Below are 15,230 nucleotides of genomic sequence, written 5' to 3'. Positions count from 1 at the left end.
CAAGTGTCGTCATACTCTGGAGTGCAAGGACACCTTTTCCAGTGGTCAGCCAAGTGACCCCCCCGCTACAGAAGCCTGCACAGATGCTAGATGCTCCCTCAAACCATCAATAACGCATCTACCAGTTTGGCCGACATAACACCTGCCACAGGAGAGCGGGATGCGGTAAACCACTTACATCTGGCAGCGTACGAAGCCCTTAACATGCTGTTTTGCACACTTTTGTGAAGTGCGTGCATTGTTCACTGCACAGCACATTCGCACCAGTTTTTCTTAGTGAAGAAGACTTTGGGAACGCCACACTTTCCGGCCACTTTCTTCAAGCGGTAGGAGAGGTTGTGCAAATAAGGCACCACCACTGGCTTCCTTGGCCATTCTTTGTCGGCTCTCCTGCTCCGCACGCCAGACCTTACTTCACCAATTAGGCTTTCAACAACAGAAGCGATGGTTTCACCAGGAAAACCCGCCTGCTTGAGCCTCTTGGCTGTTTACGCTTTGAGCGTTTTGATGCTTGCATGACCGTTTGAGGGCGAACCATCATTTCCAAGGAACAGGTGCAAGTCCAGAAACTGCAATTCGCGATTCAGTCGAAAATCATGCGTCAACTTCAACCCGTCGCAACTTGCCTTAAACTTGCCACGCACAAGTTTGACCTTAAGTATTTTTATGCCCTCTCTAAGACCAGCCTTAAGGTCACACCTGTGCTTGATAAGTTTAAGGCAAGTTGCGGCGGGCTGAAGTTCACGCATAAACTTCCATCGAATGGCAAATTGCAGATTCTAGACTTGTGCCTGTTCCTTGGAAGTGATGGCGTATGCCGAAGATATCAGTCAAGATAAAAAAGGGACTGTTGAATCATGATTCGGCCCACTCAAAACTTGTTAAGTGAGGCATCGCATTGAACAGTATCAGATGTGTCCTCGAACGGTCATGTGAGCATCAAAAAGCTCAGCGTAAACAGCCAAGTTAAGAGGCTCAGCAGGCGGGCTTTCCTGGTGAAACCATCGCTTCTGTTGTTGAAAGCCTAATTTGTGAAGTAAGGTCTGGTGTGTGGTGCAGGGGAACCAACAAAGAAAGGCCAAGGAAGCCAAAGGTGGTGCCTTATTTGTAGAACCTCTCCCACTGCTTGAAGAATGCTGCCATAAAGTTTGGTGTTACCGTAGTCTCCTCTGCTTGGAAAAACTGACGCGAATATGCTGTGCAGTGAACAGTGCACGCGCTTCACAAAAGTAGGCAAAACAGCATGTTAAGGGCATCGTACCCTGTCACAACAGAGGTGGCTTACTGCATCCCGCTCTCCTGTGGCAAGTGTTACGTCAGCCAAACTGGTAGATGCGTTATGACTGTTTGAGGGTGCATCGAGCATCAGTGCAGGCTTTCGTAGCAGGGGGTCACTAGGCTGACCATTGCAAAAGGTGCCCTTGCACTCCATTGTACGACAACACTTGTATACTTGGAATATTTAAGGATAAGAAAAAGAGAGAATTGTTTGAGGGGGGGGGGGGCATTTCGCATAAAAAGGAAGGAGAATGTTGCATTAGCACCGCATTACTTAATTTGTCAAAAAAAGAAGAGATGCATTTGCAAAAAAAATGTCGCTGTTTCACCCGAAAAGTGAAGCATCCATTGCGATAGCAAATTAGTAGAGAGCTATGCGGAGTAAGGATAGTAGTTTTATCAGCTGTATAAACTTGGACATGTAGCAGCACAAGCAACGCACCGAACTGTTGTCGAATGAATGAATGAAAAACTTTATTTCACGAGCTTTTCAGCTCATGCGCCGGATGGAAGTGGTTCCCACTTCACGGGAATCCATATGCTGCTCTCGCCGCCTGGCCCCTGGTTACGAGCCAAAGCTGGTCTTCCAGGGCGGGGCTGGACAGCAAGATCTTCCATCGCTCTCTAAGGGGTTGGATGGGTAGGGGGATCATGTTGGGGTTAGGATTGGTGAGGAGTGGTGTCGACGCCATCGGAGTTTTGCCCGCATTCGCACCGAACGTGCATGGCGTTGGTGACTGTTGCCGGTGCCTCTGGCGGCTCGGAGGTTTTCGACGAGATCATAACGGCACACTCGTCAAGCAGCGTCGGAACTCTTTACCACCTTCTCGCCTCGCAATGTTTTTATATAAATACGCATTTTGTGCCGCAGCTAAACGTCGCCTCCCCTCCCTCCCTCCCGTCCCCCCACGGCCTTTCACACGATGGAAGAAGTCGCGGTCGCTCTCCGCCGTGCGTTCGCTCCCCGTAAAAGCACACGCTTTCACTCGCACGTACAGCATACGACGCACGGCGACAATTTCATCGCCGTTGGAGTTCATGCGGAACCTCACGGCGACGGCGATGCCTACGGCATAAATCCGCTTGGAGTGTCCATATAATGGCTATCGCAATCAAGCACCAAGAACACCGTAGCTATAGCTGGGTTGTTTCTTTCAAACTAACGAGTATAAACACTTATGAGTGTTCTCGTCGAATTCGTGTAGGTGAATGATATATAAGCACCGGTTCAGTGCAGCCTGTGAAACTCAATCCGCCCTTTTCATTTTCCTGTGCTGCCCTCTGCCGCACGTTGCTGGAAACGATTTGGAAGGGTGCCGGGGCTTTCGTCGGTTGAGTTGTGCACCTGTGCCCATGTTGATGCACATCGGGTGTTCGTTTCGTGGATCGCGAATAATTATTAATGGCTTCTCCGTGGCAGCATGTCGTTCCTGGAAGTCATGTAGCACTCACCGACTATGTATATACTGTACATAGGGTGAGCAGGCCTGAGTGAGCTGTTGTCTTAACAGTATGTCCGATAAAGACACGTTGAGTTCTGCCTGCCGTCGCGGCTGCTTTGGAGTTTGTTGTCGCTGACTTGTTCACTTGCACCTCACCTTTTTTTATTCTTTTTACACATTCTTTAGACATTTCGCATAAATAAGTCTTGGAGCACGCAGCCTTCCGCGTCGGATTTAGCAAAGTGTTGCACTTGTTTACATCGACATCTACAGGCGCAGATGGTTGTTGGCATCAAATATTGTGGAAAAGGTGCATCTCTGATATGAAATAATGTCAAAACGTAGAATAAAACACACACATCTGCGCATACTGAGCCGTGTTGTTCCACCGTGAGACGAGTCAGTGTGAGCCACTTTAATAACGGCGACTGTTAGATATCGAGCTGTGCTAATTCTCGCTTTTCTTTAACTTCAACACAGTTTGCGCGTGTCATAAAGCATTATGTGAGAAAACTGTGCTCGCATAAACGCTCATTTGAAGGCCGTGTTCTGCGAAAGCGCGGATGCCATCGCTGACACTGTTGGTATATAACTGAGCGAGGCGGTTGTTTATGCTGCTGTACCAATTGCACCGTCTCTTGTTTCGCATTTGACGCATAGAAAAACAGTACATCTCAGGAATTAAGAAATGTGTCAGCAGACCCACCCATTTACATTTCGAATGTGACCGGCAGCCTACGGTAACGGTGACGTATATTTATTTATTTATTTATTTAAAAATACCTTACAGGCCCCTAGACGCATTGTGTAAGGGGGGAGACTACAATCAAAGATAACTTAAACAATAGTTAAAATACACATGAGAATACATACACGAAAATATCGGGCAAGAAATGCGTTAATATACAGTAATATAGTGTTACCGTATGTACAAGGAACAAGCCAAACGCTTTTGGAAGTGACGGCTCATTCAACAACAAAATTTCACACAGAAAAACATAATAGAATTACAGGGAGAGCAAGACATGGACTATAAAAAAACTATGTTTACTGCGTACTTGCACATTAATAACGGGAAAGGCATAGACAAAAATAATAGGTTATGTGGAGTTGTTAGAAAAATGCGTTGTAAGAAGCCGGAAGTTTTCCTGGTCCCTCTCAAAAACTATGGCGTTAGGAAGGTCGTTCCAATGACGAATGCCTCTTGGAAGAGCGGAGTAATTAAATGAATTAGTCTTTCCATAGATGCGCATGAAATTGGACAATTGTACAATCGCTGTGACCTGTAATGAGGAGTTTCAAGAGGCAGAACTGATGGCGCTGTGTTATGGACGTATTTATGAAATAAGGATAGCAGGGCTATATCACGACGATCATGCAAGGGCTGTAGTGAAAGGTCGAGTTTAATTTGTGTAATGCTTAGTATAGTCGTAACAACGCGAGATAAAACGCGCGGCCCTATTCTGAATCGCTTCAAGTTTTTCAATCAAATACTTTTTATGAGGAGACCAGACGGGTGCAGCATATTCAAGCTGAGGTCGAACAAATGTTAGGTAAGCTAGTTTACGAATATCTTTAGTAGAATTATGTAACTTACGGCGTATGTACACTAATGATCTCGAAGAATTTGCGCATATGCATGCAATGTGCGTTGACCACGAAAGAGTCGAAGTTAGGATAACACCAAGATATTTATATTGAGTGTCATGCAAAATAGTGTTGTTATCTATGTGATAAGAAAACATAGTATGCTTGTGGCTAAAAGAAATAATTTTGCACTTAGAAACGTTAAGCTTCATTAGTCAAATGTTACACCAAAAAGAAATAAGTTCAAGATCTTTTTGGAGGGTTGCGTGATCATCGACACTTTTAATGGAACGATAAAGAATGCAGTCCGCAAAAATGTGCACGTGTGAGGAAATCTTATTCACTAAGTCATTAATGTATGTTAGAAATAGTAATGGTCCAAGAACGCTGCCTTGTGGTATACCTGAAGTAACGTGTGAAAGAGGAGAGGAAAAATTGTTAACTGCTGTGAATTGCTGACGATTAGATAGGAAACTGTGAATCCATGTTACTGTAAGAGAATCTAATTTAAGAGCAGATAATTTTAAGATCAAGCAGCAATGTGCTACAAGGTCAAACGCTTTCGAGAAATCTAGAAAAGCACAGTCAGTTTCTACATCCTATTCCATGTTAGAATGTAAATCAGTTGTTAATTTGAATAATTGCGTCTCACACGAGAAATTTCTGTGAAATTCGTGTTGATTAGTAAAGAAAAATTTATTGGCTTCCTGGTGGCTGTAGACATTTGAAGCAATGACATGTTCTAGAATGTTGCAGCATATAGATGTTAATGATATTGGATGGTAGTTATCAGGTGCGTATTTATTACCTGACTTAAATATGGGTATGACATTTGCTATCTTCCAGTCCGAGGGCAGGAGGGCAGTCTCTAATGAAAGAATTTTACTAGACACTGTTACGGTGTTTTTGAGAATTTTAGAATTAATGTCGTCAATGCCACAGGATATGGTTAGCTTTAGGTTATTAGAGATGCGACACCTTCAACTGTTATTTCTATAGGTGACATATATCGCTAGTTTACTTCCGGTACATCCGGCAGATCAGACTGATCTTCTGTGGTGAATATAGAAGAAAAATAAGTGTTGAAACTAGATGCACAGTGAATATCTGGAAGGGGAGTGTTGTTATTGTTGTGCAAGGAAATGTTATTGTGGTCCTGATCTGGGCTTATAATTTGCCAGAACTTCCTGGGATTAGTTTTTAGAAGAGAAGGTAAGTCATGAGTGAAGTATTTATCCTTAGCTGAAGACAGGGCAGAACAGTAAGTTTTTAAGCTTTCCTTGTATTTGTCCCAAGCTGCTTGCGTGCGCAAGCGCTTAGCACTATCATAGTGGCGCTTCCTGTTTCGCAGTAAGTGTAGGGATCTGGTGAACCATGGGTTAGATTTATCATGGGTTGTCTTACTGAGAGGAACATACTGGTTAACAAAGGCAGACATCTTATTCCTGAAGAGTATCCAATTCTCCTCCACCGACCGATTATGAGATGAAGGTAACAGCACGTGGCAAAAGAATATATCTAATTCGGAATTCATAACATTGTAATTGGCTTTTTTATAATCGCATATTCTTGTAGTAGCAAAACCTTTAAAAGACGAGGGTGCGTTAAGAGTTACTTGCAGTAAGGAATGATCACTAAAACCATTAATGGACACAATTTGGTCAACTGTCTCAGGGGCACTTGTGAGGATTAAATGTAAGATATTAATACCCCATGTATGCTGCGTAACAACCTGAAAAAGGTTTAAATCTAAGGTTAAATTGATAAATTCTGTTGAGGTATTAAACGATGAAGATAAGTTAGCCCAGTCGATCACAGGAAAGTTGAAGTCTCCCAGAAGATAGATGGCATCAGACGGGTGAAGCTTCGTCACTGAATCTATGTTAAAGTGCAAGTCGTTTAAAAATGAATTAGTAGAATTTGGAGGTCGGTAACAGACACCTATAAGTATTTGGGAGGATAAGGACATACATGCAGCCCAGATAATGTAGACCTCTGTATATATACAGTATATATATATATTCCAACATCTGTATATATACAGACGTTGGCACAGCCGTTGGGCTGAGCGCTCTGTTCCCGCTTGCAGCTCATTGTGTACGCGCCGCGCGAAGCGACGAGCAGTTTATTTCAAATCGCTAAGGCCAGAACTGAACTATAAAAAAAATGTCGCAGTTTCGCCCGAAAGGCGATGCATCAATTGCGATAGCAAATTAGTAGAGAGCTATTTGGAGTAGGGCTGCATAAACTTGGACACATTCACTTACTAACTGACATAACAAGCTTGGTGTCAGCGTGCACGAGCAAACATGAATAGACCACACTGAATGATTGCCGACGACTGTCAAAACGCTAGCAGCAAGCGTAGCCGTCATAGCGGGCGAAGGTTCGTGCGGTCTATTGCTTCAACGGAAACTGAGCGGCGAATGCACAGCACATACAAAGGTCAGAGACGTGTAGATAAGAGATGGTGCGGGCAACTGGCACAAGCGGGCAAAGTACAAGCCCAGTTGTTGGCAGAGTAGAAGCTGCCCCCCCCTCCCTTCCTCCCCCACGCTGCCTTCCTGCTTTCTTGCTTTCGCGTGGGGATTGAGTGGCAAGTTCCGTTTACGCCCGGTTGCAAGATACGCCTTTGGTGCCAAAGCACAGCGTCGCCCCGCCTCCCCCTCTCCCATACCCCCACGGCCTTTCGCGCGACGGTCGCGTTTGCTTTCCGCCGTACGTTCGCTCTCCGTGATAGCACGTGTCCCCCATCAATTCACTCACGCATATGGCGCGCGGCGACGATTTTATCGCCCTTGGACTCTATACGGAACCTCACGGCAACGCTGACAGCAGAAATCCGGTTGAAGTGTCCATATAATTGCTATCGCAATAAAAAAAAAGGTTTCGAAGTTCACGGGCTTGAAGAGCGTAAAGTGATGATATAATGTGCACTACAAATGTGTCTTTAATCTTGCGCAGATCAGAAAGTTCCGTATTGTTGTATGACATGTTGATCTTGTGTTGTGATCGCGCGGACAATGTGCACCATGGCGGTGTTTTGTCTAATCTTTCTGCGCAGCAACTGCTGCCTGTGTAATTTTTCTGCAGTAAACCTCAGTTGAAGTTCGGCGATTGTCCTCTGTGCATTCTTTCTGTGTCCCGTCCTCACACGCACCATTATAACATATTCGATCAAGCCAGCAACCAACTAGCCCATCTAAGTCTCCTAATTATCAGTATGGGATAAGCCAGCCAAACACGGTGGATGCCAAAGCCACTATTCCACCACGGTATTTACTTTGCTGGCAGAACGGTAGTTTCTGAGCTTGACGTGCTGCTTTTTAAATGTGCATTTTATGCTTGTACTGCTTCTGTTGCTCCAATACTAGTAAATATTGTTAATCGTATAACTTATGTCTTTTTGATTATTTATTTATTTATTTATTCAGTTACCTCACAGGCTCCCGAAGGAGTATTGCGTGAGGGGAGGATACATGAAATTGGCAAAAAGAAGAAAGGAGTACAAAGAAATTATACATTTTTGTTAGCGGGTAAACATGAAAACAAATATCTAACAATATAAATAATGCGATAAATGAAACAAAACTGATGTGCGTGAAGTAGCAAATTAGGAGTACAAAGAAATTATACAAATGGTAGCTGCTGAAGATGAAAGAACAATGTTAACGCAATGCTAAAGAAACTAGCAAAAACTGCACAACTTCGCTATAGGTAATTACTTAGGTGCGCAGTAGGGTTACTTGTGATGAATTATGGAAATAATATTCATAAGCGTGCTTTGAAGGAATCAGGGTCAAGAATGTCAACTATGTCGTTTGGTAGGTTATTCCAATGCTGAACAGTGTTGCCAGGTCCGATGAGGCGGCGTAGCCAAAAGCTAGAGAAGTTGCAGCCCAAATGTAGCCTGTGGGGATCGAGGTGCCTTCCCGCGCCTCATCCCCCAGCTCGCGCGTGGCGCTTAGCTCGATCCCCGGGAACCGCCGCCGTAACTGCAGCATGGCGGACACGGCTAGCGCGCCGGACTTACTTTCCCGCGCAAACCGTGCTTCTCCCCCCCGGAATTGGACTTGCCCCGCGAGACACGTCACCGGGACGCGCCCTGATTGGCCTCCCGCGCGGCGGCCCCCGGGCACCCTCTCCACCCGAGCTCTCGTCCGCTGAGCGCTTCCTCGCCGCGAGAGAGGCTCACAGGCTCGCAACGAGGTGGTTACATGAGACCTTTGGTCTCGCGACCCCTCGTTATCGCGCTTGGCGGACCGCTACCCGGTTAGCCCTAGCGCAGCGGGCGCGCGTACTCGATCGGTCTTGCGGCGAGCCTTGGCCCGTAAGCGCCGTGACTGTAGCACTGAGCTGTACCTTGGGTGAATAAACCCGTGTTTGTCGGCAATCTGACTCCGGAGCCTTCTCTGCGCCGTGTCGGAGAGTCGACGATCCCTGCCGTAGCGCCTTTGTGCAGTTGCGGAGTGGAGGAGCGTCGTGCCCTTTCCTGACCGTCGCTCGTAGGGTAAGCCTTGTGCAAACCCATCTCCACAAGCCCAACACAAAAAAAAAGTGCAAGAAATTTCGTAGCCAAATATAGCCATCTTTATTTGCAGTTTTATTTGTGTGTACATTTTCACATATCACTACGGCAATCCTTTCTTGCACAACCCGTCGTACCAAATGTCCGTGCCGCTATGATGGTCGGCCATTGACATCAGCAGCGACGTCATGCTTGCAAAGAACTCTTTTCGGCTGGGCCCGGAAGCTCTTAAGTTCCAGCGAATCGATGCAGAGGGCGAAATCAGTGCTTTTATTTTATGCCAGATAGTACTAAGTCATATTTTTAGTTATTTACAGCAATATTAACTATAAACTCTGCTTTTTAGCTGCCGTGAATGCAAAATAATGTTTAGCATCATCGATCTCACGTCATCTCTGCCTACGGTGTAGAAGTTCAGCTGTCCATCGATCTACGACGTGCTCATGGATTTTTTTTATGAGCTATGACAAGTCTTTTGCGCAGTGATATCTAGTGTTATTTGTCTCATCATCCTATCTTGTTTTCTCTTTTTTTTTTTCAATTAGCTTGGCCCGGGTTAGTTGTTACATACTTGATATACTGTCCATTTACATCAATCTGGCCGCCATCTTATGTCTCTAGCACGCCAAGAACATGCGTTAAAATAAAGTGTCAGACAACAGATGCCACTCGCTGTCTGAATCGGTGTAAGCGAAGCTTTAAAAGATTACTGCGCCAAACGGCAAACCTGTGTAAGAAGCACGCAGTTGTTTTCGGCAACGAGCACGTCCCGAACGTAACTCGCTCGAAATGGTAAAAGCCGCGACGGCGCACAGAGAGCAAAAGTAAACAACAAATTAATAACAGTGGTTATGCTGTGAGGACCGGTTACTGTCAAAAAGCAAATCATGTTGATGTGCTAATAAAGTTTTAGAACAGGGGCCCCCAAAGAGCTTTGCGGGTGTTGGCGTGGGGGCATAAATATTAAAATAAAATATACCATTTTGTGATAAGAAGAGTAATCTAGATTTTCGTGTTTAATTACAATTTAGAATTTAATCTATTAGCAGCAAGCAACTTGTTGCGTTTAGTTTTGAGTAACCAACTTTACGTACCTTCACACAGCCAAGTCAATCCGTGTTAGGCCTACGAGCCATGAATTCGGAATCAGTGGCGTCTAATGAATCTTCATTACATATGTTAGTTGAGAGAAAGCGTTAACCGCAATCACTTCTCCTACCTTACGAACTTCAAGCGTTACCACGGATCGAGCCCAGTTTGGTGCTACGTTAGAGCCGTGGCTTCGATGGGCGCCGCCATGTTTCTTGACAAAAGCTTTTGGGGCTCCCGCTAAATCGATGAAATAGCGTGCCCGACACAAAATCCAATTTGCGTCTTGCGCATGCGCAGGGGCTTCGATGCTATTTCTTTGGGGGCTCCAAAACATTTGAGGCGCTTATTCTAAAACTCTAATAATTGCTGGGGTTTTACATGCCAAAACCACGATATGATTGGGAGGCACGACGCAGTGGGGCACTCCGGATTAATTTTAGCCACCTCTGGTTCTTTAATGTACACCTAAATCTAAGTACACGGCTGTTCCTGCATTTCGCCTTGATCTAAATGCGGCCGCCGTGGCCAGGAATCAAACCCGCGTCCTCGAGCCAGCAGCGCGACACCTCACAAGCTAAGCTAACAAGTTGGGGGGAGTTCATGTCACGTGGTGCACTGATGTCATGGTGGCAAACATGTTTCGATATTAGCAGAATGAGTATCTGCATCCGTGACGTTACAGGCAAATCATCTAGCAATAAAAGCACCAGAACCCACCTTTGGCTCGGGGTCTTGCTCCCATTCTTTTTATACGTTCTCGCATACTTTGCCCACTTCCCCTTGCTTGGATTCTCCTCTCTGAGGAGGATCCGATCTTACGTCCAGCCTATCGCAATGAATCTCGAATCTAAGCACGAAGAAAATTCATCTGGCCAGAGAAGGAAAATGGCAGTAAAGCTTCACGCAAGATACATGGAGTGGGTCGAAAGCTGTGCCCTGCGAGATACTTCACCCTGAATTAAGACAGGGCCATGAACCTCTGGGGCGTGTCATCCACCCGTGCTTCCCTTCTTTCATGTCGGCGCCACAATCGCCCGACGGTCCCTACCCTATGCTATTGCTCTCCCTTCCTGAGCATAGCCATGTTATTACAGTGTACTGTGAAAAACCCACTGCTCCCAGGTTCATCCCGGTGCCCGGGGATCGGGTGCATTACGGTCAAGTGGGGTGTAAGTTTAAGTGCATCAAAGATCAAAGCCACCAGCTCAGACAACGGCGCAGAGAGGGAAGGTAAGGGGAGGGGGGAGTGGGGCATTTCACGCACGCACACACAGTCACGCCCGGCAGGCTCAGCCTTCTAAAACATATCCTTCAAGATTTGCTTCTACCTGATCAGAGCCCCCTCTGGAGCGTGGATTAGGGCGCCACTTATAGCCCAAACAAAGTCAAGTCGCAGATTTTCAGTAGCCCAAATATAGCCACATAGCCAACTCGTCCAATTCGATGCCAAAAGATTTTTCCTGTAGCCCAATTTGGCTATATATAGCCAAACCTGGCAACACTGATGCTGAATAGCACGCAGTAACGCGGATCAATTGAAAGCATTAGTCCGGCCAAAGATACGCTGGAAACTGAGATGATTATGCAGACGCCGAGATGTACGAGTAAGCGGCAGGGTGGACGGGCGTGTGCTAAGGATTATATTGTGAAACAGACAAAGCAATTCTATGGTTATAACACTTGTTTCAGTGGCCTGCTAGTTGTGACAGTTTATTGTACCACAGTAATGCATGTTCCCTTAGAATCATAGGTGAATTGCCTGAAACCAGTTACCTTTTAATAAGATTTGTTCAGTATCTCCTATGTTCTGAATGCTTACCCATTCTTATGTGTGTGAGTATAGGCAACATTGCTTTTGGCTATGTGTGAATCTATTGCATAAGTGAAAAGAAATTGTTGGTTTTTTTTTTTTTTTTTACTTTTTCAGGTGCCCTGCAAGCTCTCACCAAAGCAACACATTCCACTGGTGGTCTGTCAACAGACTGGGTGTATCGAAGTACCATTATAAGGTCCAATAAACAATGCTTGTCAGATGTATGATATGCCCTTTCTTAAAATCGGAGGACTTTAGTATTAATGAAAGTTTGAATGGGTGTACAGAAAAACATACGTGAAGTATACCTTTGTCTTTCTTTTACAAGTCATCTTCACCTGACGTTTTTCCATCTTATAATTACACTTTACTTTAGATTTGTGAACAAACCATTACAGCAACACAACACTGCAGTAAGATGAGTACAAGTGATCAGTACACCTGCATGAATTGCATTTGCGTACTTGTAGTGCATATGAAAATGAGCTACCAATTTTTTTCAGGTTGGATACTCTTGTAGGTCATTCATGGTGAACACACTCATAGGTCATACAAAACTAATTCGTAATGTATCACATCAGCGTTGGTTGTGGTAATCAATTTATGCAAAAAATTCTGTTCACCTTTGTATCAGGCAATGTACCAAGCAAACCTGTATGTGACAGTGGCATTCTTAGAGCAAACATAATGCAGATCTACTTGTTTTCAAGACTGATCTCAAATCAAACCACGGTACCAACCACGACCGGTACGACCGGTACCAGATAAGTACGACCGGTCAGATGACCTTCGATAAGTACGACCGGTCCCGCAAATAAACTTCGTTGTTGAAAGTTAGCGCTTGTCTTCGTCTTCGTTTCTTCTGGTGTCCATGTTTTTATGCACTTCCAAATTACCATTCCATGTTGACAGACCAACAAGCCCACATCGCCACTCTCGACCTTCGAATGTTCCTGTGCTAGGGCCGGACAGGCGCACTTGGCGTTTTTTCTGCTTTGCCGATGCTGCCCGAGCCCTCGCCACCGGAGTAGCTTGCTGTCTGTGTAGACGCTGAGCCGCAGCATGCCGCGTCTTAATGTTAGTCCTTGGCAGAAAGAGATTGTGTGGTTTGGAACTGGATGGATGGATGCTATGAGCATCCCCTTTGAAACGGGGTGGTGGGTAGCGCCACCAAGCTCTTGTTATTATTTTGCACATTTATTTTTGAGAAACGCACAAATACAAAGAATTCCAGGCATCAACCTTTTTAAACCATTACTGGGAACTCTGTTTCTGTACGTCTCCGTTGTTTGTGGTCTCTTTGCTTTTCTACCACCAAACCTCCAACCGCCTCTTACTAATCTCTGCAGCGGACATGTTTACTTTGCCCGTGCTATCCCTGAACCCAAGGGCTTCAAGGAGATCGGAGGAGCCTAGACTTGCAACTGGGTAGATTTCTTCACATTCCAATAAAACATGTTCCACTGTTTCTCTAGCTTTACCACAGCAACCACACGCGGCTTCGTCCTTGGTGTACTTCGCTTTATAACTGCGCGTTCTAAGGCATCCTGATCTCGCTTCGAAAAGCAAGGAGCTTCCCTTTGAGTTTTCACGCGCCATATACAGCAGTGCCATCTCGTGTATAGACGTTGAGCCGCTGCATGCAACGTTTCATCCATGACAGACAGATGGCGTGGCAGTGGATGTGAGCACGGGTGACGGTGCGCCATAGAGTCACTGGAAAAAAGCGACATGGCCCACTGCTACAATTCACTCGGCCGACCCTCAAAATTTGGGTGGCCCACCATCAAAATTGACTTTGCCCAATTCAAGCACATGACTAATTAATCACGTCATGTGGCATAGTCACGCCCCCAAGTAAGAACGTTAAGTTGCAATGTAACATGACCAAGCGATGACGTGATGTGACAATGTCACGTGACATGGACGTCAATAAAGTTGGCACGGCCAGAATGCTTTCACATTCAATGCATGTAATGAGAGTTAATTGCCTCTCAATTTTTATGTTGGCATTGTATTAGTGTTTCAGCCGCATTGGGGGAAAATATTGATGTCCAGTAAAGATGCACAATAATAAAGCATTATTACCGCTTGAGTTCTCGTCATGTGAGATTTAAATGGGCCACCAGAGCAATTTTTTACCCTGAAATATGCATTGCATGTTTAAAGGTAAGTGTACCACAGCATAGAACGACAGAAAGCTGATCTAGTTGGTAAGGATTCATAACGCAAAAAGATAAGGCGTGCAGGCATGGACACAAGCGGTGGCAAGTGAACAGCGGCGTTTGTGTTGCCCACTTCTCTCCTGTTGTGTCTGTGTCTGCACGGCTTACCTTTTTGCATTATGTACCACAGCAAGCTGCCAATAGTGGAACGCATTGTGTACGGTACAAAATTTGTGTCTCAGTTTCTTTTTATCGTAGTTAAAGCATACAGCAGTCTGGCAATGGTAACGAGCAGTTTCCAGATCAAAGGCCCACCAACGGCTCCCTCGTACTAGCGAAAGGCGATATCAAAGCACCTAAAGCGAGTGCAGAAGCATGAAACATGTCCAGGGGTACATGTCACACACCATCACGTGTGTGGTTTCATTTTTGTATCTACGCCTCGACGTCATCTGGTTCGTGCTGTGTTTATCGCACAGAGTGAAAAAACAATGCATCTTTGAAAAAATCTGCTAGCTGTTGCTTGCTTCCTCGGTAACATATCGCCTACAATGGTTCCTGGTACAGAGCACAGGGTTTTGGTAGTCACTGGAAATTTTTCAGAGTACCGCAAAGGTACGCGGCATGCCAGCAACATTGTGTGGTGGCGGCCATATTCCTTCCAGACTGCCGACGCGCTGTAGCGGTGCTAACGTGCATTGAGTAGCGTTAACTGACGGATTTCCCCCCTAGATTTCGCGTTCCGCTTCGCGAAACTGGATTATTTTTGTGTTTTTCTTCAAGTGGATGTCACAAGTGACACCGAGATATCGACGGTAATGAACGTACCGCGCGGTAAGCGACGGAACATATAAAATGTGCGGCGATGGTTCCAATGCTCGCGAACCGATGCTCTACGTGTCGCTTTATGGACTTCGTCTTGCATCAAGTGCTATGTGCAGAGCTGCTGCAAACATACTTATATGCGCACAGTGAATTCGCTTGAAACGTCTTTTACGTGAAAACAGGGCCTTGAGGCTGTGTTTGCACTAAAAATGCAGCTTGACAGCCGATGGAATGTGCAGCGGGTGTTCAGGTTGCCTTCATAGTGCTCGTTCGCGTCCTTTCGAAGTATAAAAGCAAGCAAATGTAAACAGCTTACTGCTGCGCTGGTTTATCTGTATAATCGGAGCGAAGTGTGAGCAGTAATTTTTATGTAGATTTATAAAGTTGCCTGTCGTGTACCAGTGATAAAACGCCAGTAGCCGCTGCAAGCAAACTTCGCGTCTTGCGAATGCTTGCGTGCTTGTAATGTTCTCATCGATTTGTCAATTAAGCTCTTCGAA

At 45.4% G+C, this 15,230-nt stretch overlaps 1 long non-coding RNA gene across 1 annotated transcript in view; it reads left to right on the top strand.

Moving 5' to 3' along the window:
• The window catches only part of LOC125947384 (uncharacterized), a 63,396-nt gene extending 51,231 nt beyond the window's left edge, over positions 1 to 12,165 (top strand). Inside the window, exon 4 of the long non-coding RNA XR_007468255.1 lies at positions 11,855 to 12,165. This is a non-coding gene — a long non-coding RNA (uncharacterized LOC125947384). The remainder of the gene's footprint in view (positions 1 to 11,854) is intronic.
• Positions 12,166 to 15,230: the final 3,065 nt, after the last annotated feature.

The sequence above is a fragment of the Dermacentor silvarum genome, chromosome 8 (genome assembly GCF_013339745.2).
Source record: "Dermacentor silvarum isolate Dsil-2018 chromosome 8, BIME_Dsil_1.4, whole genome shotgun sequence".
NCBI lineage: Eukaryota > Metazoa > Arthropoda > Arachnida > Ixodida > Ixodidae > Dermacentor > Dermacentor silvarum.
This window is presented reverse-complemented; position numbering and strand designations above follow the sequence as displayed.